We start from the raw sequence: 24135 nt of genomic DNA on the forward strand, positions 1-24135 counted from the left end.
TTTATTTTTTTCACAGTGTGTTTTGTCACAGGGATTTTCAGGATGTGGTGCCCTTTTGGGACCCTCCTGATGTCTAGGGGGAAAATATGTGGCCATCTGGTTCCGTTTTCCACTGCAACCCGGCATCCCTTCTTCGGAGGGGAGCTGCAACCTTAATGCAGTCTCCAAGGTGGGACTAGGGTGGCAGCCCAGGTAGAAGCCTTGGAGTGTGTTGGGGTCTTCCTATGCTTCGGCGAGGAGGGATCATTGATCCTCTAGGCCTATAACTTGGAGGGTCGGGGAATGGTTATGCGGGGCCTCTCCCTTTTAAGAGAAGGGCTGCGATAGACCGCAACCTTGTGCACTTTTTGTGTGGCACTCCCACACTTTTTATGCACCTGGGTGAGAGAAAGCACGGCTCGGGCTTTAAAAAACATATATCTGTTCTTATCATTTTAATATCTGATACGCCCTTTATCTGGGGACCACATATTAAATGGATTTTTAGAACAGGGAGCTCGAAATAGAGCTTGCTCTGTCCACTCCACGCATTTACCTGGTATTGCAGTACCTCCAGGACCGGTGCACCCCTTCCTAATCCAGTGACTAAAAGCAGGATATATTACGCTACATTTAAAAAAGACTCTGTCACGGAGGGTCTGTGGACCCACTGGACCGTACCGCCTTGGCAGTAAGGCAGCTGGCCAACAGGGAGCAGGTGAATGTCTATAGTTCTATAGGTACCTGTGACAGCTCAGACAGCAGCAGGGCAGGCTCGGCTGGGACTTAGGTAGCAGGCGGACGTCAGGCGAGGTGAAGCAAGTCAGACGTGGATGCAGCACGACACGACTTTGGCACAGTTCAGTGCTAGACCAGGAAGGTATGGATTGCTAGAAACAGAAACTGGAAACAGGTATAGGTTCAGGGACAGGGACTGGAACAGGAAACACACTAGGAGGCCATCACATAGACAATCTAGGGAACAAAACGCTCAGGCATAGAACTAGGGGGCTGGATCCCTCCTATAGTCCAGGGTACTCACGGGTCAAAGTTTATTCATGAGAGTAGATGGAAACGGTGGATTCCTACCATTCAGAGAGATGAGTGGGATGATATTTTGGAGTCTCATCTTCAGGTTTCCCCATCCGCAAACAATAAAATGATTCAGTTATATATAATACACCAGGCATATTTGACCCCGGTTAGGATATTCAAAATGGGACGATTGCCTTCTTCAGACTGTCTGAGATGCCATGTTCCGGAGGCAGATTTTTGGCATATGATATGGTCATGCACTATCATTAGGGACTTTTGGAACGATATACTATCCCTGTTATCATCCTTATTACATGTAGGCATTCCCTTATGCCCTAAGATATGTTTGTTTGGTATACTGGATGGGGAGACATGGAATCACCATACTAGAATTTTTTTGAGAGAAACTCTGTTTCTAGCACGGAAAAACATAGCACAGCATTGGATGAATGATCGACTACCATCAATTGGTCATTGGAAGGGATTGGTAAATTCAGTCATACCTTTCGAGAAAGTTGTATTTATGAATCGTGGTTGTAGTACTACGTTTTCTAAGGTCTGGGATATTTGGAATAACTCCCCTCTAACAGTCAACCCCTCCGTTGGTTTACCAGATAATGTGAGATAGGAATATAGGTGGCCCAAATTTTAGTATGTATCTCCAAGAACTTGCTGTGCTGGATTTATCAGATGCTCATGGGTGACATGGGTCCTAGGCTGTTTTGTGTTCTTTTATATCTGTTCTGGTTTTTGTCTCTCTATTACCATTATCATACATATGTCCAAGCAAACCAGTCTACTCGCTATTGTTTATGACATATCATAATATTGGAATGCTCTATGTATACTCATTACTTGATTTGCTGTATGTAAATTTTCTTTTGTAATTAGAGATGTATGACTGATATACTTGTAACAGTTCTTAATAAAACGAGTTAAAAAAAAAAAAAAGTTTATCCATGAGGTCCGGTGTGCGGGCTGCCCCTTTAAGAGCGGGCACGAGCGTGCGCGCGCACCCTACGGGATCCGACAGAGGTGAGTGGACGCGAGCACTGGCGTCTCCTGAGGAGGCTGGGGCCAGCGCTTGTCGACTCGTGGCTGCGGCTGTCAGGGGGAGGTTGGAGCTGACAGCCCGCAGCCACGGACATTACAGACCCAGAGGAAGAAGGAGGAGACTGTAGACCTCCTCCTGTGGTGTTTATAAATCGTAGTAGATTATATAAAAAAAATTCGGGGATGCCTCCCTTTTGTAGAAGGTGCAAGAAATATGGGCACAGTGACGATAACTGTAAGCGCTGTATGGCGTGCCCGATGAATATTCATCAAGAGGCCGATTGCCCAAAAAGGAAGGAAGACAAATTATTATTTATTTGTATAGTAAAAGAAAGGCTCGAGAGAGTGTGGAATTATATGAATTGCTAAATACAAAACTCCAGTGTTTTTATGTTTCGAAAAATAATGGTGTAATGATGGATGATGAGATTGAAGTTATTAAAAGCCAAATTAATAGAAAATTGTATGAAAAAGGAAGGGAAATTATATTTAATTTGAGGGAACATTTTTTGGAATGTGATGAAAAATGCTCAAAATGTTTCTTTAAAAAAATCATTAATAAGAGAGATTATATTGACAAGCTGGAGGTAGAGGTGGTTTTAGAAGGAAATTGGAAAAGGCACATGAGTTTTATAATAACGTATTTTGTGAAAAAAATAGTGATTTTTTTAAGCAACCATTTTATTAGTCAATTAGATAAAAATTTTAATAAAGAAGAAAGAGTTTTTTTAATCTGAATATTTTACAGAAAATTAAATTTATAATACGGTTAATAGATTTTCAAATGGGAAAACACCTGGTTTGGAAGGTTTACCGAGTTTTATAGGGTATTTTGGAATTTGGTGAGTGTGAATTTTTGTGATATAATTTTTTATGTTTTATCCTCTTTTAAAATGCCAGTATCGTGGTCTGAAGGGTTGGGTTTATTGCTTTACTTTTTAAAATAGAGGATAAAGAAATTATAAAAAATTGGGGGCCAATAACGTTATTAATGCACTTGCTGCCTAGCGTTTGTCTTCACGGCAGGAGGGCATTCGGGCGTTGACAGGAAAGCATTTTTATGTAGATTCGAATGCTTTCTGTAGAGCATTGTGGTGCAAGCAAAAGAAGCAAAGCAAGTCTAGCTTCCTCTCCGGCCTTTTTCCCTACCCGCCTGTGTGAGCTGGCAGGGCCCCCATGGAGGTGACTAGAAGTTGGCTACATCTCTGGCAAGGGATGAACAGCTGCATTGCCCAGGCTTTGCCAACGCGCACCACTTTCCGGTTACCACTTCTCGGCCTTTTGGCTAAGATAGTGGATCATCTTCGCTGGCTGGTGAGGATGGAGGTACAGGGCATCCGGAATACCATCCGCTTTCTGATTAAGCCAGACTGCAATCGGAGATACGAGCTTTTACCTATCGATCAGACCGTCTTTTTCAGGATGCTGAAATTAAGAGCGACTGATATCTTCTGCCTGCAAGATAGTGCTGCCCAAGGCTTCTTCGATGTCTCTTTCAAGACAAATGGACAATGCCTGACTATCTTTGAGAAAAGCAAAGAGCTGTTGACGGAGCCGGAGCTGAGAGATTTCCTCCTCATACCTTTGTTCCAGATGGATCAGAAGCCGATTACCCTCCACCTCTTCACGGAGCTGGCACATGTGGTGGCCTTCCTGCAGCGATACTGTAGCAGCGTCAGAGGAGGGAACAAGCTGAGGAACGTCTACGGGATCCCCAACGGCAAGCCTTGCTTCTGGGTACGATTTCGTCCGCACCCTGAGGGAATTGGTGGAGTTTGTCACCCTCCTGCCTCCTCCCTAGGAGGAAACCGTGGATACCTGGTCTACCCAGGCCAGCCCAAGTACTGCCGGCAGTGTCTCAACTTCGGGTACACCAAGGAGTCCTGCCCGACTGGTAACTGTTGCCGGAATTGTGGAAGCGTGAGCCATGATGCTGGGCACTGTTCCCAACCTCGCGCCTGTGACTTGTGTGGCTTCAAAGAACATTTGGTGCGAGCCTGACCCAGAGGAATGATGACGAATCGTAGATATGCTGATGCCGCTCGATCTGGACGAGGTCCCATCTTCCTGGAGGTCCAGCTAGCTGAGGTAGAGCCTGAGGCACCTGCAATTGAGCTACCTATGGCCCAGGTTCTGACCTGCATGCCTCCTCTGGATAGGCCTGGCCTGGTGCCAGCTTCTACATCAGAATCACCGGATGCTGTTCCAGCTTCTTCTTCGCTGAGCCAGGTTACAGAGCTGCCGGCGCCGACTGATGCCTCCCCTGACCCAAGGGTTAAGGCTCGCTCGTCACAGAACACCGCATCATCTGCTACAGAGATTGAGGAGTTCCTTTCTCCTCTCCAGTCCGACACAGAGGAGAGTGGCATGACCATCGTATAGGCTGATACAGAGCCGGCAAGTATGGAAGTCTCCTCACCCTCTACCTGTGTCTGCGATGTCACCTATTCCCCGTCCAGATCCAGATCGCTCTGTTTTCTAAATTGTGAAGGCCCGTCGCAAGCCGGGAAAGAACGGAGCAGGCCCTCCAAAGAAAAAGATGATGGACTCCATTGCCAGCCCCAACGGCTACAGTGCCTTATCCTGCTTTTCTGAAGAGGACAGGGCTCTTCAGCCTAGCCAGGAGCCACCTCCAATCTCCCTGTCTTCCGAATTTCTGGACTCTGTTGGCGTTCAACTTCTGCAGGAGGTATGTGGCTTTTCCGATGACCTGACTGTTTGTAGTGCTATTGTAACTGTATATAGTTTTTTTTCAAATGTTAAGTTTGCTTTCGATTAATGTCCGGGGCGTTGCCTCGACAACCAGGCGGGCTGCGGTTTTAGGCTTTTTACGTACTCAGCCTGTGGACCTCATTTGTCTCCAGGAGTGTGCCTTAAATGTTATGCCTTCCGTCTTGGAGTGGCAAGCTGGGCCAGCTTATTGGGCCCCTTCAGACTTAACTCAAAATACTGGAGTCGGGGTTCTTCTCAAATCATCTGTGATGAACTGTTTCCATCATATTGTATTAATACCAGGTCGGCTTCAGCAACTCGACATGGACTTGTCCAGGACTCCAGTTCGCTTGTTTAATGTTTATGCCCCAACAAGGCTGACCATTTAGACTTTTTTCATCATTTAAATGTTTTTCTGCCAGGTGCTTTACCAACTGTACTTGCAGGAGACTTCATTTGCATTATTGACACTAGAGGGCGCTGTGGTACTACAAATACCTGAAACTGAACAGCACTGGAACTTTGTTAAATTTTGTCCTACAGAATTTCTTCCTCCAGGACATTTGTGCTGTTCAACATCACTCTGACCCTATTTACACTTACTATGCTGATCATGGCAAGGTGAAATCGCGCATTGACGTCATGTTTTGCACATCTCATTTTATGGCTATGAAATTATCTACTGTTAATGTTGGGTTTTCTGACCATGTGGGTTTGTTGTGTGATGTGTCCTTACAGGGTGCCATTGTGCAAGGCAAGGGGTTTTGTAAACTCAACACCTTACTTTTAGGAAAGCCCAATGTTGATACTTTGTTTAAAATGCAATATAGCGTATGGGTTTCAAAAGAAACCTCTTTCGCCTGACCTCTGTTGTGGTGGGATTTGGTAAAAGTAAATGTTGCCTCCTTCTTCCAGCGTTACGGCAGGAGTTTGGCCAAACAACAAAGAAGGCAGTATACCAAACTAATTAACAACCTTGTGGTTTTGGGTAAATTAAAAAGAGAAGAGATTGATGTTTATGATAAATTACAAACTGCCAAACAGGCTTTCAATGACACCCTTGCCCGACGGGGTAAAAGCATTATGTTTCGTGCTAAGGTGCAGCACATGGAGGAAAATGAGTGCTGCACCAGGTATTTCTTTAAAAAATCTGGTTGTGTTCATTCTGTGTTCAAAACTGTTTTAGATGACCAAGGCAATGAGGTGCAGGGCCCAGATGTGGGACCTGTTATATCTAACTTTTACTCTGCATTGTATTCTAATCGTGATGCTGCTTCAAGTGAAGAAATTAATGACTATTGTTCTGTCCTTGATAAGCAGGTCCATGATACCGCTGTCCCCTAGTTAGTGGCACCTGTGACGGAGGAAGAAGTTCTGAATACTTTAAAGTCCATGCAGAATAATAAGACGGCAGAAAAAGAAAGTTGGAACCAGCGCTGAGAGTAGTGAATCTGTTTAAAATAGGAAACTATTTCCAAGTTTTAATATTACTTGAGTAAAAACAATGAACAGAGAAATAATAGTGACGGGCAAGTATTGTCCAGAGTTCAGAAAGTGATGAGAAAAATACCTGCCCGTCACTATTATTTCTCTGTTCATTGTTTTTACTCAAGTAATATTAAAACTTGGAAATAGTTTCCTATTTTAAACAGATTCACTACTCTCAGCGCTGGTTCCAACTTTCTTTTTCTGCCGTTTCCATTGCGTGTGCCGACACGAGGATCCGTGTGCTGACTACCATACCTGTGACAAGGTGAGCTGGAGGAAATTCTCCCCCTCTGTTTTTCTGTGCAGAATAATAAGACCCCAGGTTTAGATGGGTTATCTAAGGGATTTTATGTTACTTTTTGGGATGTCATCAAAATTGTTTTTGTCAAAATCATTCACTTGATTATGTCTACAGGGGAATTATCTGCTTCTATGAAGAATGGGGTGATTACTTTATTGTATAAAAAGGGTGACCGCAGGGATGTAAAAAACTGGCGCCCTATTACTTTGCTTAATGTAGACCGCGAAGATTCTCACAACCAGACTTAGCGCTGTGTTATCAGATCTTATCGGGCCTGCTCAGACCTGTGCAGTGCCTGGTAGGCGTAGGCGTATTCATGAAAACCTTTCTTTGGTTAGGGATATTATTCATACGTCTTTATCTAATCATTCGTTATAGGTCCTTACATCTATTGATTTGCAAAAAGCGTATGACACAGTTTCACATCAGTTTTATTTTCTGTTTTACGTGCTTTTGGTATCCCTCCACAGATGCTGCGAGTTATTCAAAGTATGTATTTGGAGGTTACCAGCTGTGTTCAGGTTAATTGTTCCCAAGGCGAACCTTTCAAAGTTTCTTATGGGGTGTGACAGGGTTGCCCTTTGTCGCCCGTACTTTTCATTAGCGTCATGGAGTCTGTCATTAAAGATAAAATAATAAATGGTTTCTTTCTCCCAGGATCTCAAGGTGAGGCAGTAAAATTACTGGCCTATATGGACAATGTGGTGTTAGTTGACACATCCCAAGCAGACCTGAATAGAGCAAAACTACATTTATGTATTTTCTGTAATGTGTCGTCCATATCTGTAAACTGGGATAAATGTAAATACTCCACTTTTGCAGCTGTCACACTGGTACAAGACTCCCAGGTGCCCCATGACCTACAGGGACTGACTATTTTAGGGGTTCATTATGATAAGGTGTTAAAAGGTAGTCAATCTTTTCAGAAGTTGGGTGAAAGAGTAACACAGAAGCTAAACTTCTATACAAAATGTGGCTTTTATTGAGGTTCCATAAAATCAGGGACAACACATAGAACAGAAGCTGACCGGTTTCAGGCCCAAGTGGCCCTTAGTCATAGCATCCTTCCTGCCTTTTTTGCTACAATTTGGTGTAGTCCTGCACCCTCGGTGCATCTACTTGGTTGGTAAGCTGGATAAAAATTAACTGTTTCGGTTTTGCTAAACTTCTATAAGACCAGACAAATGTCTCTTTTTGGGAAGGTGCTCATAATAAAGGCAGTCATCTTGCCCATGATCTTTTATCTCACCTGTGTTTTCACTCCCTCCAGAAGGTGGATACAGCAAATAACCAGAATATTGTGTATCTTTCTATGGGGCTCAATAGCTGAGAAAGTTTCTGGTGTCAAATGTCAGAAATTACCCATTAACGGTGGTCTACATTTTCCTGACATTGCCTTTCTATCTCACATGCACTACTGGTTATTAACCCCTATCTGCACGAGTAAGTAACTATTCGTCGTCGCAGGCGGTTACTTCCCGCACGAGGACGTATAGTTACTGAGTTGTTTCTGATGCACGCTGTCGGCGACAGTGTGCACCGGGAACCGGGAGGTCAGCTGTCGCCGACAGATGACACTTCACTCTCGCTGGCCAGCGGTCCTTTGCCGCTGATTTCGGCGAATTAAGCCCTTAAATGCAGCAATCGGTTGCAATTGACAAATTTTAGGGGTTTCTAGCATATCGGCAGACCCCGGTCCGAAATCGCAGGGTTTGCACATAGTTTGCATGGCAAACAGAAGCCAAACAATGTCCTCCGTGTCTGCCATGGACGGAAGCCCATCAGGACCAACCTCCTGCTGGTCCTGATAGGCTTCCTGTCAGAGTGACATGAAGTCACTGTGTCGTTCCCGATGCACATTGTCGGCGACAAGGTGTGCATCGGGAACTGGGAGGTCTGCTGTCCCTGCCAGATGACACTCCAGTGTTGCCGATCAGTGGCTCATCGCCGCTGATTTCGGCAATTAAACCGTTAAATGGGGCACTTGATTGCGATCACCACATTTAGGGGGTTTGTAGCACATCAGTAGCCCCCATGCAATTGTGGGGGTTGCTGATGCTTGTGATGGCATCCGGACGCCAGGCTCGTAGACTTACTACCAGAGTGACTATGACGTCACACTGACAGTTGGAATACGATACACGACCTAGGTAGTGTAATGTATTCTAGCAGTGATCAGAGCTGCAGGTAAAAAAAAATAAAGTGTAAAAAGTAAAAAAAAAAAAAGTTAAGAAAAATGTTTTATAAAAGTGTAAAAATAAAAGATTTTGTTTTCCTATAATAAGTCATTTATTATAGTAAAAAAAATGAAAACGTTAAAAAAAGTACACATATTTGGTATCACCGCGTTCGTAACGACCCAAACTATGAAACTATAGTGTTATTTTTTCCGCACGGTGAACACCGCAAACAAAATAAACAGAAAACTATGTCAGCATCGCTATTTTTTGGTCACCACCCGTATAGAAGATATATAATAAAAAGTGATCAAAAAGTCGCATTTACCCCAAAATAGTACCAATAAAACTACAACCCGTCCCGCAAAAAACAAGACCTCCCACAGCTTTTCTGACTAAAAAATAAAAAAGGTATGGCTGAGAATATGGTGTCTCAGAAAATAAATGATCTTATAGAAACGTAATTTTATTGTGCAAACGCTGCAAAACGTAAAAAAAACTATATACACATGGTATCGCCGTAATCGTACAGACACGCAGAATAAAGTAAAACTTAATTTATTGTGCAAGGTGAATGCTGTAAGAAATAAAGAATTTAAAACGTCAAAATTTGTGTTTTTTGGTCACATTAGCTCTAAAAAAAAATTAATAAAAAGTGATCAGGAGGGGGCGTGGCCGCGAGCGCATGGAGTAGGACGCGTTTAGTTCAAGCTCCACTGCTCCTAGGCTGTTACCAAAGTGACACACTTTCACACCGGATCGTCTACACACTTACCTGTCATGGGCAGGATCAAAAAGAAGCCCGCGGCGGCTAAATTAACAGAGTTCTTCCCGGCGGCAAGAACCCAAAATGGCGCCGACTCGCCTGCACAGGATCTTCAGGGAGACTCTGCTGCTGATCGGAGGTCTGCAGGGACTGCTAGAGGCAGGGGCCTCGCAGTCTCGTCACCACGCCATCCTCGGTCCTCTGAGCCCTTGATGAGGCAGCCGTCTCCGTCCCCTGCTGGGCTGTTCTCCTCCAGACCACCATCTTCTCCTTCTGTGAGTACTCATAGCTCTCCTGCAGAGCATGTGTTAAATATGGCACCTGTGTTAATGCAAAATACTGGATCTGATAAACCAGTGACTGAGGCTGCACTTAAATATCTATTGCATGATCTTCATGCTTCTATCCAGCAGTCTATTCAAAGTGCTTTTCATGACCTGCAGAAAGATTTTAATGTTCTGGGAGACAGAACATCTCATATTGAAAACCGTATGGCGGAATTTTCTGTGGCGCACAATGCTCTGGTGGATACTAATACAGGCCTGGAAGAACAGGTGGACGCTTTGTCTCACAAGATTGCAGATTTGGAAGACCGCTTGCGTCGCAATAATGTTCGTTTTAGGGGTATTCCCGAAGATATTACAAATTCCCAGTAGTTGGAGTTCTTAGCTGATTTGTTTGTGGCTCTCCTACCAGATACACCTCAGCTGGATATGTTGAACGACAGAGCACACCGCATACCTAAACCACGATCCCTGCCTACATCGACACCGAGGGATGTAATTGCTTGTCTCCATTACTATCATTTTAAGGATAAGCTTCTATTTGCAGCAAGATCTTCGACTCCCCTTCCTGCCCGATTCCGGGATGTAGTTATTTGCTGATCTGTCTGCAACCACCTTACTGCGCAGGAGAGAATTTGTGGCTACTACACGGATTCTTCGTGATTGCCAAATCCCTTACAAATGGGGATTCCCCGTCAAGCTTATCATATCCTATAGAGATTCGAAGCATGTGGTGGACTCTCCAGTCAAAGCTACTGCGCTGCTCAAGAGTTGGAACTTGAACACTGGAGATATTCCCAAGTTGGGCACTCCCCGGCAGTCCGGTGCTATATCCCCACCTAAACTCCCTCTCCGCTTGGAGGCAGAGTGGCAAGAAGTTCATCGCCATCGCCGTTCCTCTGTCTCATAAGTGATGTCATGCAATTTTCTGTGAAGTTTGGGTGAAACAAAATTGCTATGTTTTCCTGGTATACGTGTGTCTGTAATTCTCATATTCTACATATGTAAATTATGCTGTTTCATTTATATGGCCTAGGGTGGGGCCATGTCTGTACCTTGTTAATACAGATTTCCCTCCCTTCTAGGACTGCACTGTCAGAACGTCAGGTGCGGACTAGAATGTACCGTTTGGTTTGGTTTCTCTTTTTTAGTTGCCCGTGTATTTGGGTTCTGTTATTCGCTCAGCTCGCAAGTAATGCTATAATATGTCCTTGTGGTGCCTTAAAAGTCTCAGGTATGCTAATATGTCCAGGGAATAACAATGTGAAATATGTCCTTTTACGAAAATATAATGGTGCTTAGATTCTCCTCTCTTAACACTAAGGGGTTAAACAGTCCATTTAAGAGATCAATGTTGTGGGCAGAGGCCAATAATTTGAAGGCCTCTGTGCTTTGCCTGCAAGAGACACATTTGAATCTGTCCGATATTGGTAGGCTTAAGCACAAAAACTATCCTCACATTTTTTCGGCTACGGCTGTCTCCAAAAAAAGGGGCGTCTCTATAGCCATACATCAATCTGTCACATTTGTTCAGGATTTTATTCATGTGGATGTAGAGGGGCGATATGTTATTCTTGTATGTCATCTGAACAATGTGCAATATACCATTGTTAGGCTTTATTCAGAGGAAAGTAAAATACGCGCGTGCAGCACGCGTGATTTTCACGCGCGTTGCCCGGACCTATATTAGTCTATGGGGCCGTGCAGACATGTGCGTGGTTTTTGCGCAGCGTTGCTCCGTTGCCAAAAAGGCACGACATGTCCGTTGATTCAGCGTTTTCAACGCATCACGCACCCATTGAAGTCAATGGGTGCGTGAAAACAACGCAGGGCAGACGGAAGCACCTCCGTACGCACAGCGTTTTTCACGCAACACTTGTTAAGTCTATGTAAATGAGTTGAGCAGACTAGACAAAACAACTACAAACCAGGAAGTGGCTTTTCACTTTCTGAGCACATGCGCACAGTTTAAACTGACATCTGCAGCAATGCCACGTGCGTGCGATGTGGAAAAACTTATATGCTTGGTCCATGACAGACCCCAGTTGTGGAACACGAACGCAGAGGCCTACCACGACCGCACGGGCAAGGAGGTAGCCTGGGATGAGGTCGCGCATAGCCTATTTGGGCAGGAGTGGGATAAAAGTACCACAAGAGACCGCAAAAGCATAGGTAAGCGCTGATCTCAATTGATGCTAATGCAATCGGCCATGCTGTAGTGTATATCCTTGTGTTTCACATGTTCTGTACTGTGCTTGGTCGCGGGTGTGGCACTGCATCATTTATAGGCCAGTGTTTAATGTGTGGTTGTGTTTTAAGTATAGCAACGTTTGGGACAAGTGAAGTTGTCCGTAAGGTCACATGGTCTCATTTTGTTGTCTGTCTCCTGTTCCTATGTCCAGTTGATGATGTTAAAACACGGTGGAGGATCTGTCGGGATCAGTTCAGGAGGGAATATGGAAACAGAGGGCGAAGTGGGGATGGGGCGTCCAAAAAACGCCCGTATATATATATGAAACAGCTGATGTTTCTCAAGGACATTATGGAGATGCGACCGTAAGTACTGACAGTACATTGATGACATGTGTGTGTTCACTGCATAGCCTGTATAAAAAGCTGTATGGCCCTTGTGAACATGGTCAAAGGAGTAACGCTAAATGTTTCTGGCAGATGCAGTGATAATCTCAATGACACCGAGGAGGAGGCTGGCCATGTGGAGTCGCAGCAGGTCAACATCCCGTGCTGCCCTTGACCCGCCACCAGACGCAAACACAAGCAGCCACCCAGTTAAGCAGCCAACCCCAGCTGCCACCGGGCCTGGACAATCCCCGGACGCCACCAGCCAGACGCCGGCGCACCCAGGTTGCCCCAGCAGGTGCCAACGTGGATTCCAGAGTCCTGGAGTACCTTAGGCGCTGTGCGGAGGAGGATGGATGTGACGCTTTTGGCCGTACCATAGCGCCACTACTTCGGCGAGTACCGGACTACCGGATGGCACGCGTCCAAGGGGCCATCCTTGCTATCATTGACTCTGCCACTCCTCCTAACAATCCACGGCAATGCTTCCAGGTAGTAGAGCAATGGCGTGGATTGCCTGAAGATTGCCTGACCTCTACTGCTCCTCTCCCTTCCCAGCCTGCTCACACCTTTCCACGGCCACAGTACCAACGGCCGATGGTGAGAGTAATGTCACCAGGTCATGTGGTGCCTCGCGAGCGCCCTTTCCCCCCCTACGTCAGACCCCAGCCTCCCTTTGTCCAGGGCCCCCCAGCAGGGCTCAACCCTCAGTATCAGCACCACTATGCTGTTGAGGAACATCCTCAGCAGGCCCAGGGACAGTATAGTGGTGCTGAAATGCAGAGCCAACAGTCTCCCTCACACAGGTATCACGATTTATAGAAGTGTGTAGGCCGATGACGGCTGTTTCTATGTGGTAATGTAAACATGGAAGTCCCAATTTGTTTATGTAGCATCATGTTGGTGCGTTGTATATGTTTTTATGGCTGCTGGTTGCTGGTCACAGTTTACTTTTGAAATAACAGATTAAATGGTTATGCTGTTTGCAAGTCAGATTATATGTGTTTGCCTCCATTTATGTGTTGGAACCCAGGTTCCCCCGAACATTCTTTTATGTAATGTTCACAAATTAGGCCGGTGGAGCAAGAGTGTAGCATGCCATGATTGAGGTATTAGTTTGTCTTTGGTGGTTTACCTCCATTCCTCATATTGCCCTCGCCTGCATTGCAGTCGTGTGAGAAATGGGGAACAAATGATTTTTGTCATGGAATTAGTGACCAAGGACTAAGGCAACCGGCCTCCCAAGCTAATTCGTCTAGAGGAGATTTAACGTAAAAAGGAAAACCACCAAAGATATAAGCTCGCAACCCACGTCAAGGGTCCTCATGTCTTGCGAGTGCCGAATCAAAATATCCCCTCCCCAAAGAACAACAAAAGTCACAGAAAAATGCTACTGTGGCCCACTAATCTCAACTAGGACAGCCCTCACAGAACATCCTCCTGCCATGGCACAGCTCCATCCGGGCTGTCAAAATATTGTGCAAATATGTCGCGTACTCGTATTCCCGATGTTTGCGCCCTTCCAAGTGGAATTGGCAGTGGAATGGTTGTTGAGGAAACATTTTGCCGAATATATTCGGCATTACAACCACCATCATGTATGCGACAAAAATTATGAAGCACGACACACGCTTGTATGACACGGGTGACATTTAGCGGCGTCAGTTGCATGGTGGTGAGGAAAACACGCCATTTGGAGGACATTATGCCAAATGCACATTCCACACATCGGCGTGCTCTGCTAAGCCGGTAATTGAATATGCGCCGGCGGTCGTCCAAGCCTCTTCGAGCAAATGGGCGCATTACTTGACTTGTGAGTCCAAAACCCTCATCTGCCACGATCACATAAGGGACTGGTGGTCCTCGCGAGCCAGGCAGGTGGGTCGGCACCGGCACCGAGAGCAGATTGCACATCAGACGATGGCCCATCCGGGATGTACGAAAGATGCGGGCATCAGCTGAGCTTCCATAGGACCCTATATGTACAATGGTAAAACAATAATTGCTGTCGGACAGGGCCAACAAGACGATTGAAAAATACTGTTTGTAGTTATAGAATCGGGATCCGGAGTGGGGGGGCTTCTTGACCCGAATATGCTTCCCGTCTAGGGCACCAATACAATTAGGAAATTGGGTGGTGGTGATAAAGTCTGATGCAATGGAAAGCCAGTGGTCTGTCGTCGGCTGCGGCATCACTGTGGCCTTCAATCGCAGCCACAACACAACACAGGTGCCTGTGACAATGGCCGAAATTGTGCTCACTCCAAGAAGGAATTCGAAATGTAACGAATGATAGCTGTTTCCGGTAGCTAGAAATCTACATGGGCGAGATGCAAAAACACACAACACAAATAAGCGTGCTGGAGGACATGACAACCACACACCAGCCTGTAAGCAGCAATAGTTTTAAACACACATACCTTAACGTCACTAGGAGTCGCTCCTCGGGGGAAATGCAGCGCCGCATATTGGTGTCCGTGTAGGTTATGCCTGCGCGAATCTGCTCCAGTAGAATATCAAAAGTCAACACAGACATGCGGCAAAACGATCGAAATTTCTCAGGGTGGCTGCGAAGGTCCTCATATAGAGTATGAAAATAGCCTTTGGAGCTGCGCTGGGCCACAAGTGGATGAACCCAAATCCTCCCTCTTCTACGGGTTCCCTCCTCAAGCATGGGTCGGCGTTCACCAAATCTCCTAGAAACCATCCATGCTAGCAGCACACGGCCCAGCGGAGTCAAGGGCATATTGTAGTTTTTTTACCTGTAAAACCACCCAAAAACAACAAACACGGGCCAAAGTGTGAGGTAACGTGAAATCTTGATGCGAACATGTGCTCACAGCAAGCAGGTGTTGGAGAAGGTGTCTTTTTGTAGGCTGCCCTCTCCATTACTCCACTCTCCGTTGTTTTGACGCGCGTAAAAAGCGCGTTAAATACGCTATCACGCTGCCCAAACGGATGCCACACGCAACTCCAACGCAACCGAAACGGCGCGTTTTTCACGTGCGCAAAAACGCAACGTTCGTGTGAATCCAGCCTTAATATGTATGCACCCAATACACATCAGATTCGGTTTACTAACAAATTACTTAAACAAATTCATAAATCTCAAAAAGGGCACCTTGTGTTAGTGGGAGATTACAATAAAGTCATGTGGCCATCCCTTGACTCCACGGCTCCTGGGGCCGCGCATTCCCCCTCAGATTTATTTCAGGTTATAGCCAGAGAGGGCTTGATGGATGTTTGTCGTTTGCAACACCTAAATGAAAAGGATTTTACGTTCTTCTCTCATCCCCACGGCACTTATTCGCGCATTGATATGTCTTTTGTGGATAAGATGTTGTTTGACAGAATTTCCTCCTCACAGATAGGGCTAATTACTTGGTCTGACCATGCGCCTATTTCCATGGTGGTGCCTGAACACTTCAATAAAACCCCCTCATTCCCTTGGGGAATCATCATTTCATACTGAACTCCCCTAAATATCAGGACTCACACATGTCCACTCTGGAAGAGTTCTTTAAATTTAATGTGACACCAGATGTGTCCCCCACAACAGTGTGGTGTGCTCACAAGGCTTTTATTAGGGGTCACTTTATTGGTCTAGCAGCTAAAGACAAGAAGATTAGAGCAGCTAAGCGTATAAGACTATTGGAGGGAATTCTCCGTCTTACTCAGTTAAATAAAGGTTCGCCTTGTGCAAATAGATCTCGGCTGATCAGTCACCTTCATGCGCAACTACATCAGCTCGATTTATATAAATATGATAGAGCGCTGAGAAGGTTGAAAGTTAAATACTATAGACAAAGTAATCGAGCAGGGGCGTTGTTAGCACAACAACTAAGTCATAAAGCCTTCAAAGCTAGGATTCCCTTTCTCCATAATCAACAAAATGACATTATATTTAACCCGCAGGAAATTGCAAACTCTATAGCACAGTACTATTCCTCTCTGTACAACTTAAACCAAGACCCTACTGTCCCCCAACCTACTCACGAAGGCATCAATGCATTTTTGGCCTCCGTTTCTATCCCAGAAGTTACGCCTTCCCAGCTTACCGCACTATCACAACCTTTTCAATTAATTGAAATTTTAGATGCTATAGCTACTTTAAAACCGCAGAAGTCGCCAGGTCCGGATGGACTCACCAATGAATATTTTAAAAAGTACAGCACCATGCTTGCTCCCCAACTCCTACATTTATTTTCACAAATACATTCCACGGGTCAAATACCCCCCGAAATGCTTCAAGCAACCATCGTGACATTGCCTAAACCAGGTAAACCTCCAGATAGACCGCAAAATTTTAGACCCATCAGTCTACTCAATACGGATTTAAAACTATATTCCAAAATTTTGGCCGTACGCCTGGCTCCCCTGTTGCCTGACTTAATTCACCAAGATCAGGTGGGATTCACTCAACAGAGATCATCAGTAGATGGTACCAGGAGATTTATAGATCTCATAGATTGGGTGGGGCACAGTCAGACATCTTCTTTGCTTTTATCCTTAGACGCGGAAAAGGCGTTTGACCGTGTACATTGGGGATACTTGGATGCTGTGCTTGCTAAATTTGGAATTAGGGGGAAAGCACGGGATATCATAATGCCACTATATACTCATCCCTCTGCTACCGTGTTAACCTCAGGGTACCAATCCAATTCATATAACCAACGGCACTCGCCAAGGATGTCCACTCTCCCCACTAATTTTCACCTTAATTATGGAACCCTTGGCTGAGGTGATTAGATCTAACAGGGAGATCAAGGGGGTTACCATTAGCCGTACTGAGCACAAAATTGGTCTCTTTGCAGATGACGTACTTATGGTCCTATCCAACCCCTGTGAGTCACTTCCTCATGTTATGTCCAGTCTAGAGACCTTCAGTGAGGTTTCTTATTATAAACTAAATGAAAGCAAATCTAAAATTATGAATATGGGATTATCGGCAAATGATATTCAAAAGTTGCAAAATTTGTATTCTTTTGAATGGACGTCTCAGGGACTTCCTTATTCAGGGATTCAATTAGCTTACCCTGCGTCAAGACTTTACGCGCTTAATTATCCCCCTCTATTACCTCAACTGGAAAAGGAGCTTGATGACCACCTACGGTTTGAAATTTCGTGGGTAGGACGTATTGCAGCTCTTAAAATGTTAATCTTGCCAAAAATTCTTTACTTATTTCGTAATCTGCCTATATGGGTTCCTGTATCTTATCTACATAAACTGCAGCAGCTTTTAGTCAAATATGCATGGAAGAAGCAAAAAGCGAGAGTAGCTGTTCAAATTCTATATCTCCCAGTGGCACAAGGAGGGTTGGGATTCCCCCATATCTCTGCGTATTATCATTCCTGTATTCTAGACCAAGTAAGGCAGTGGTTAAATCCAGCACACGCAAAACACTGGGTTCTAATTGAAAGCAGTTGTGGGCATTTTGAATCACTTGAAACATATCTGTGGGCTGCAGCACTTAAACTGCCTATTCCTGTCCTGCCTCTGCTAACTATTAAGGCTGCTCTAAACTCGTGGAAATCAGTGGTGGTCAAAAAAGCTCTTTTTCCTATGAGATTGTCAGATATGAATATTCGGGTACTCGCGCAATTAATCCCTAATTTGAACCTGTCCTGGATTGCTCAGGGACTAAATACGGTGGGGGATATTTGGAGTGGAGGTGTTCTTTCTACTTTTGCAGAGCTTGTTAACAAATTCAATTTACCGACTAATGATTTCTATAAGTATATTCGTGTTTGCCATTTCTTAATAAGCAAAAGCAGTGATCCCCTTCCCTCTAAATCACTCTATGAATCCTATTTTTTTCAGTACTCCAAAACTGCAAAGGGGGTCTCCAAAGCATATATGGCTATTCTAGATACATTACAACAATCTGATCTCCAGTGTGTTATGAGGTGGGAAGCTGATCTATCCTTACCTCAGGATAGTGTAGATTGGGAAGCTACCTTTTCGCTGGCCTCCCAACTGTCTAACTCTACTCATCACTTAGAAACCACTAGAAAGGTGCTATATAGATGGTATCTGACGCCCCATCGCCTCTCCTTAATATATCCTACTACTTCTAATATTTGCTGGAGATGTGGAGTGGAAGTGGGGACTCTTAAACATATTTTCTGGTATTGTCCGGCTATACGGATTTTTTGGGTCAAGATAGACAAACTCCTGTCGACTATTCTACAATTCCCACTAGTTACCACTCCCGCCTTAGCTCTGCTACATGTGGGCTTGGCTGATTTCCACTCTCATGATAAGTCAATTATTTTTCATGTACTATGCTCTGCAAAAATTCTTGTAGCCAAATATTGGAAGAAAACCTCCACTCCTACATTAACTGAAGTGATTCAGTATGTCAATCTCACCTGTATTATGGAACGAACGATAATCCTACAAAGATCTCAGATTTCACAATGTCTCCAATGGGACAAATGGACGTCCTCTAGATACTATGTGGATTCCCTGCATACTTAAACCTCCACATATTGTAATGTTCATGCTCTTGCAAGCTGAGTTGTTTTGTTTTGTTCTGTTTACGTTCGGTTTTTATAATTTCCTTTCCAAAACATTGACGGAGAATCTACATGACCTGAGTAGGCATATACCTTGGTTTCCAGTGTAACTTACCCCCATAACAGTGAATTTTGCATCACTTTCTACATTTGTTAATCATTTATAGGTTGGTACTTCTATCTAGGCCCAGAATTTGTATTACTTATTTTCTATTTTGTATTCCTTCTGTGTGGGAAAAAATTGTTACAAAACTGTAAATGCACATTGTATATGCCAAAAGTATGTATGTGATACATGATTCTTCTGTCAATAAAAAACTTATGTTTTAAAAAAAAAGTGATCAGGAAGATGTATGTACCATAAAATGGTACCAATAAAAGCTACAGCTCGTCCCACCAAAAATAAGCCCTCACACTGCTCAATCGACTAAAAAAGAAAAAAGTTCTGGATGTCAGAATGTGATGATACAAAACAATAATTCTTTTTAACAAATAGTCTTTTCTTTGTAAAAGTAGTAGAATATAAAAAAAAACGATATAAATTTGGTATCACCGTAATCGTATTGAGACGCAAAATAAAACTAAAGTTGTAGTTTTTACCGAACGGTGAAAGACTTAAAAACAAAACCCAATGGAGCAATCACAGTTTTTTCCAATTTCAGCCTGCAAATTATTTTATTTCAGTTTCCCAGTACATTTTATGGTACTTTAAATGGTGTTTGTAGAAACTACAACTTTTCCCGCAAAAAATAAGCCCTCACACCGCTCTATTGACGGAAAAATAAAAAAATGATGGCTCTTGGAAGGCGGGGAGTGAAAAACGAAAGTGAAAAAGCAAAAAAGTATCAGTCCTGAAAAGGTTAATTAATTTCTAATAAAAAAACATTTATGACCACATATGGGGTATTGCCGTACTCGGGAGAAATTGCTTTACAAATGCTGGTGTGCTTTTCCTCTTTTAATCCTTGTGAAAATTAAAAAAATTCAACATTTTAGTGGACAAAAATGTTGATATTCATTTTCATGGCCTAAATTCCACTAAATTCTACAAAAAACCTGTGGGGTCAAAATCCTCACTATAACCCTAGAAAAATTCCTTAAGGCGTGTAGTTTCCAAAATAGAGTTACTTTTGGGGGGGATTCCACTAATTTCGTCCATCCGGGGCGTTGCAAACCCGACATGGCACTGAAGACCAAGGCGCTCCTTCCCTTCTGAGCACTGCAGTGGGACCAAACAGCAGTTTATTACCATATATGGGGTATTTCCATAATCGGGAACAATTGCTTTACAAATGTTGGGGTGCTTTTTCTCCTTTATTCCTTGTAAAAATAAAAAAATTCTATGTTTCCACAGAAAAAAAGATGATTTTCATCTTCACAGACTAATTCCACTAAATTCTGCAAAAAAACTGTGGGGTCAAAATGCTAACTATACCCCTAGAAAAATGCCTTGAGGGGTGTAGTTTCTAAAATGGGGTCACTTTTGGGGGTTTTCGACTGTTTAGATACCACAAGTCCTCTTCCAACCTGACATGGTGCCTAAAATATATTCCAAAAAAAAGGAGGCCCCAAAATCCACTAGGTGCTCCTTTGCTTCTGAGTCCGGTGCTTCAGTCCATTATGACACTAGGGCCACATGTTGGATATTTCTAAAAACTGCAGAATCTGGGCAATAAATATTGAATTGCGTTTCTCTGGTAACACCTTCTGTGTTACAGATTTTTTTTTATTACAAATAAATTTCGGCAAAAATTATGAAATTTGTAAAATTTTGAATTAATCGACCAAATTGTTTCACTAACATAAAGTACAATATGTCACGAGAAAACAATCTCAGAATCGCTTGGATAGGTAAAAGCATTCCAAAGTTATTACCACATAAAGTGACAGATGTCAGATTTGAAAAAAATCATCTGTGTCCACGAGGCCAAAACAGGCTGTGTCCTGAAGGGGTAAATACACAAGTTAGTACTATCTAAAAGATGGGCCAGTCACATGAGCCGATATTTGGGTGGCTGGATGTTTCACAAATGGGGTTGGTTACCGTTAGATAGAATCAAACCTCGGGCCTTTGCTGCGCCTCCTTTTTACGTCGCACTACAATATTTCAAGAATAACTATAGCTTGGAATCCTTGGGATTACTATGCACCAGTAAGATTCATATTCTGAAATGGTACCGGAAGGATGAAATTGTCACAAACATAGCTGACCTGTCTAGATCTCAGGCTAAAAATGCATGGAAAATGGTCAGTGCTTTGCCGGTGTCACCCAAACAAAGGGAGGTGACATGGTTATCCTTTCATGAGACGCTTTCAACAAAGGCGTTCTTAAAACGGAGAGATATGGCGCCATCTGATCAGTGTCCGAGGCAAAACTGTGGTGACATAGAAACCGTATTTCACTTGTTCTATGGTTGTTCCTATGCCATTGCTAACTTAAAACGTTTATTTTCAGAACTTACTGGCATTTCTTCTGCCTGCCAACATGTTACTTTAAGGCCTAGTGCACACTTCAGTCTTTTTCTTCAGGGTGCTAGCCGTTTTTCTGATGGCTAGCACCCTGACCCACACATTTCAATGGGGCCATGCACACTTCAGTTTTTTTTACGGTCCCGTTGCTCCGTTCCAACAAAAAGTAGAGCATGTCCTACTTTGGTCCGAGATTCCGTGACCATGAGGCCCATGCAAGTCAATGGGGCCGTCAAAAAAACTGAAGGCACACGGAAGGCATCCGTGTGCGACGGAGCCGTTGCCTAGCAACGGCCGGGCGGGCAGAAGTACAGTACATTACAGTTATATTACACTAATCGGCAGCCACTTGTCTCTATCAATCACTGATAGAGAGAAGAGGCTGCTGATAAAAATTAGGGATGCACGATGCATCGAAACTTCGATACCGTTTCGATTCTGTGCGCTGGGAAACTGTTTGATACCGTCAATTTCCATATTTCGATACTAAGCTGTGCGTCCGCTCAGCTTACTATTGAAATACATGAAGAGAACATGGCGCGCGCGCACAGTACAGCGCCCACGATATTCTCTTCTTTCAGTTTCCGCCCAGCTCGTCATTAGTTCTGGGTGCGTCACAGAAGGAGGGTGGAATGCTCCTCCCTCCTTTTTCCACTACCACCAATGAGGAGCTGCTTCTGTGTGTAGAGGCAGCGAGGGATTATGACGCGGCACAGGCAGAGGGTTCCTGTTGACGTGCCTGTGCCGCTCGCGCCCTAAGTTTATAGTCGAACCGCGCTGCAGTGTAGTCACAGAGGAAAGCCCCAAGCAGATATTAGAGCAGAATAAAAGCCTAAAATAAAGGCACTAGTATTTGTTACAGCCAGCATTGAGGAACATTAGGATTAATGTGACCCACATTAACCCTAATGTTGCCATTACTATTAAAGGGGTGTTCCCTAAAATCCCATTAATCCCCTATCCATAGGATAGGGAATACATGTGTGATTGCTGGGTGTCGGCCACTGGGACCCCCAGCGATTAAATCAGTGCTCCATGAGAATGGACTGTTGGTAAGTATGTTCAGCCGGCTTCATTGACAGGGACAGCGGTCCCAGAAGACCCATAGAAATGATTGGAGAGCTAGCCAAGCATGCTCCTCAGCAATGCTCCATTCTAATGGAGTACTTTAGGGGACTTTTGGTCCCCTGTACTCCTCATCGCTGGGGTCCCAAAGGTCACACATGTATCTCCTACCCTGTGTTTGTGGAAAAAACTCTTTAATGTGAGGCACTTGGTGTTTCAATTATGAGCCTCACATTAAGGCTTCATTCACACGACCGTGAGGAATTTACAGTCAGTAAATACTGCACGGACGGGCCGCGGAGTGTCAACCGCATTTTGCGGACCGTGCCCACAGTGATAACTATAGGAGCGCAGCAGAGTGGATGAAATTTGAACAAATCTCATCCACAAGCTGCATGTAAAGAAACATTGATAAATTGCGATGCGTTTTTTTTATCCGCAGTATGTCAATATATGCTGCAAAATCGCTGTTTTCTGTTGCGGGTTTTCCTCATTGAATTCATTGGGAAGTTAAAACCCGCAACAAATAGCGAGTGCTGCAATTTTTGTGGCGGAAATGCTGCGATTCTGCTGTAAAAATTGCAACTCTGAAAAAAAACAAATCTTTTTTGGATTAAATGAATTAAAACGTTTATACTTACCACTGGCCGTTGTCATAGTGACTTTCGTTTTCAGTGCAGCCTGGCCTCCTCGGATGACGCTTTATCCCATGTGACTGCTGTAGTCAATCACCGGCTGCAACGGTCACATGGTCTGCAGCATCATCCCAGGAGGCCTTCCTGGACGAGAACAGAAGAAAGTGTCACTATGGCAACGGAAATAGGGCCACTGTTTTCCGCAGTGGAGATTCAACCCAAAAGTCTGCACCACAATTTGGTGTTTTTTCGGGCTGAATTCCGTGTGGGTTCCAGGACGGATATTCTGCATACTTTATATGCAGCGTATCCGCCCTGTGTGAACATGGCCTAATAGTAAGTTACCCAATCCTGTATCTGACACATTAAGCCAATGTTGCCCATTACAATTTTCAGATACTTAATGGGATCAATTACTATAACGTGAAGCACATGGTGTTTTGGACCTCCATAAGCCTCACATTAATAGTGAGTAAACCAATCATGTACCTCATATTAACCCAACTACCAATGCTCTTATGTTAGGTTTTCTGCTTGGCCACAGAACATTGCCCAGCATCCCAACCACTCCGCTGAGATTTGAGAGACACACGCAAACAGTCTAGCTTGAGCAGCGAGAAGGCACGAACTAGCATGGCAAACCCCGAAAACGGCAGATGTTCTCTCACGTCCACAACTTGTCTAAAAAAAGTGCTCAAGTAGTGAAGTGTGGACATACTTTGCCTACATTGCCGATGAAGACCGACAGCCAACAGAAATGACAAAACCAGTGTGCAAAAGGTGTTATAAATCCCTCCACTGCAAAGCAGGCAACACCAGCAACTTGGCTAAGCATTTGGCCGACAATCACCCCGACCTCTACAAAGTGCTGAAAAGTCGACAGGTTAGCAAAGTTACATGTTACGCTTTCTTGAGTGATTAGTGAAATGTCCTGTAAAGAACGTTCGTAATTTGAGGTTAAGCTACACACCCCCATGATTGCGGCATTATAAACACCAATATTTCATGATTAAAGTTAGCCCACATGAAATGTAACGATTATGTGGGCTATGTGCTAAATATACTTTTAGCGATA

General features: G+C 44.1%; 1 pseudogene; it reads left to right on the forward strand.

Annotated features, from left to right (window-relative positions):
• Positions 1-362: 362 nt before the first annotated feature.
• Positions 363-572, forward strand: LOC142654442 (U2 spliceosomal RNA; annotated as a pseudogene).
• Positions 573-24135: the final 23563 nt, after the last annotated feature.

Source organism: Rhinoderma darwinii, chromosome 5 (assembly GCF_050947455.1).
Source record: "Rhinoderma darwinii isolate aRhiDar2 chromosome 5, aRhiDar2.hap1, whole genome shotgun sequence".
NCBI classification, from domain to species: Eukaryota; Metazoa; Chordata; class Amphibia; order Anura; family Rhinodermatidae; genus Rhinoderma; species Rhinoderma darwinii.